Here is a 3,495-nt window from a genome sequence, read left to right on the forward strand (position 1 = left end):
CTAGTCAAAAATTAATGATATTTATAGGTATAATATCTTAGACCAACTGTAACATATGGATGTCACTCCTGTTATTGTGACCAAGATTCCACCTGCTACCATAAAAACTGGGTCTTTTTATTGGTTTGAACCTAAATCACTGTAGTGATAATCTGTCCAGTATTCAGTTCCATTACCATCAACTTCCTTCTTGGCTATTTTACAAGGACACAAAACAAGATTTTAAATCATTTAATATCTATATACATATATGACTCTAATCCAGTTTAATTTCTATCATTACCACCTCTTGTTCAGTTAAACATTTGGAGATAAGAGTTGCATCTGATTAAGTCCACTATATATATGGACCCAAATAATCTTTTATTTATTCATACAAGCTGCAAAATAGAAAACACAGTGCTCTAAAAAAAAAAAAAAAAATGTCTGTATCAATCTGTTTTCACATTGCTGAAAAGAAGTACCTGCGGCTGGGCAATATTTTGAAGAAAAGACATTTAATTGGCTCATGGTTGTGCACGCTGTACAGGAAGCACAGTGCTGGCATCTGCTTGGTCTCTCTGGAGTTCTCAGAAGGAAACTGTCAAAATTGAGCCCTTTTTTCCGGCACAGGGTATAGTTATATATGATCCTGTGAACTAAAACATTCCTGACTAAGCACATGAAACTCAGAGTATTAATTAATCTTACCTAAGTCACCAGGATGGTCCACTACAGGGTTGTGCCATAGACTACAAGACTTTGAGAGAAGAAATGATGTGCTGTTGCTGTAACCAAGAGCATGGTACACAGGTTAGTCTATAGGAGAAACATCACTTCCTACCTAACAGTGCTTCCACGCAAGCTTCCTATTTCTGTGGGGAAAGTTTACTACTTCTTCAAGTTTGAGATTTAGGCTCTAGGTAAATTTCTGAATACAACCTTCTGGTACTTCTTCATTTGGCATTTCAACATCGCTGTGGATTTACAGTCCTATTTTGTAATAAAAATAAATAAAATATTATAGAGCTTTATTGACCGTCAGGCTTCTCATTTTATTACTGTCGGTGCCCTTTACTCTGATATTTTATTTCTGTGCTACCTTTTCAGGAATCGCCTGTTAACAAATAAGACTTTATAAGACATTAAGGGACACAGTGTTGATTTTGGAAATGTTAAAGAGGTAAGTGGAAAATGGAACATTAAAGAGACCATAAAAATTATTGTATTTATCATATTCCTTTAGACTCACACTAACTTACTAGATTTTAAAGATATAGGGATCTGATTCTTATAACCTATAACATTTAGGATTTAAGATCTACTAAGACAATAGAAAATCTACAACAAGAACATGGATAGGCATTTGCAAACTAATGCACTTTCTTTTACCACACCTCTGAAAATTTTGTGTATATTTCAATTCGAAGAAGTCAAAATATTTCCAGAGATTCTTTGATGTTCTCCTTCCTTATACTTGTTGTGATACGTTGAGTTACCTCAAATTTAAATAGAAATGTGCTTGCTAAAACTAAAAATATCTGGAAATTTATTGGTTCCATGGAATTTTATATTTTATGTTGGGTAGCTTAACTTGATATTCTTTTCCTTACATTATTAAAGAAAAGCAATTTATTGCATGGTATACTCAGGGAAAATCTATTTTAGGAATCCGAACAGTGTTTGTCTGTTGTCTTCATGTTTAGTCTACCTCAATAACTGGCACATAAAACCAATATACTTCATTATAACATATGTGATCTTGTTCCCACTTGACCAAAATCTAGTCATCTCCTTTTTTGTACTTCTTCTTGCAGAAATTGATCTCAACTGATTTCAACTTCATCATCAGGAGCAAAATACAAGCTATAGACACTAAAATTTCCGCCCTTGGAGATCAGAATAAAAGACTATCTGGAGTATTTATAATAGCATACATGTTTACAAAAAGTTAACTAATTTTTTTAATTGTTATTTATATATTCTGGACTCCAAAACAAGTAGGCTGAAGTTCTGTCTTAGTGGCACAAATTTTCTGCTTACTAAAAATACTTCTTTCCAAGGACTTCAAACAAACTAAAACAAATCAAAACCCACTATTACCCCTCCAGAAAATGAATCCAATTCCCTTACTCAGCAGTTTTAGATTAACTTCAACATTGTACATAGTCACCATTATATAAACCACTGCTTCCTTCTATTTAGGAAATGAAGGTAGAATACTTATTTCATAATTAAATGTGTAGTATTTGAAAATCTACAATCAAGTAATATATTTCTACCTCCTAATGGTAGGTCTCTCTGGTCAAACTATAGAGTTACCTAAACAAGCCTTAGACTTTTCTAGCCACAGTTTTGCCAAAAGATGATGCATGTGTGACATGTAATTAATATGTACATAACAAGGAGTTGATAAGTTCTCATTAAATCCTACAACAAAATAATAAGAGGATATTGTGCTAAATGGCATGCTAAGGCATAACCTAGACAAATGCAACTACTTTGACAAAAGAGACGCCGTTCTGAGGACTGAACCACGTTTCCTGAAATGTACCTTTTGCTCTATTACTTCTTATCAGAAATAATTGACCTCATACCTTCTTACTAATGCATGATTCACCTCATTCCTCAAAGCATCTTACTTTTTCCTGGTTCACATATTTTGCCCTTTACAACTCCAATCCCCTAAGGACCATGTTTCACTTCTGCTTTCTTGGTATTTTTCTTCACATGAATGTAAACATGCATCTTTGAACTATTTGCTTGGCCAAATATTATCATATAGCTCTTATGAATTATATTTCTAGGTGTAGCTTTTATTCTAAGTAATAAGATGTCCCAAGTATCAATTCTTTTGGGTAAGAGTGCTACCAGCAAATGCATTATTTCTTTCAAAAGTGCCAGATTTGTATTTAGCTTAAAACTAAACAAAATAAGCTGCTTTGCTTTATTTTTACAAATTTAACTATTACTATTTCAATTTTTAGCTGTTAAATATTAAATAATACACATTTGTGGTGGCATTTACCTGTTGTCCCAGCTACTCAGGAGGCCGAAGTGAGAGGATCCCTTCAACCCAGGAGTTCAAAGCTGCATTGAGCTATGATTGCACCACTGCATTCTAGCCTAGTGACAAAGACGCCATTCCTAAAACACACACACGCACACACACACTTACCTTCTTAGTACAGCAGAGTACCACTAAACCACATGCATTCTGTGATAAGCAATTACAATAGTTTGGATACAGTGTGAGTTTGTCTTCACCAAAACTCTTGTTGAAATTTGATCCCCAATGTGGCAGTGTTGAGAGGTGAGACCAATGGGAGGTGTTTGAATTACGGGGGCAGGTCTCTCTTGAATGGCTTGGTGCTCTTCTTGCAGTAACAAGTCAGGAGTTATTCTGGTGGCATGGGTTCAATTCTCAGGGAAATAGACTGGTTCTCATAGAGGGTTGTTACGAAGCCAGGACACCCTTCAGGTTTTGACTTTTGCAAATATCTGCTTCCCCTTTGA

Source organism: Macaca mulatta, chromosome 5 (assembly GCF_049350105.2).
Source record: "Macaca mulatta isolate MMU2019108-1 chromosome 5, T2T-MMU8v2.0, whole genome shotgun sequence".
NCBI classification, from domain to species: Eukaryota; Metazoa; Chordata; class Mammalia; order Primates; family Cercopithecidae; genus Macaca; species Macaca mulatta.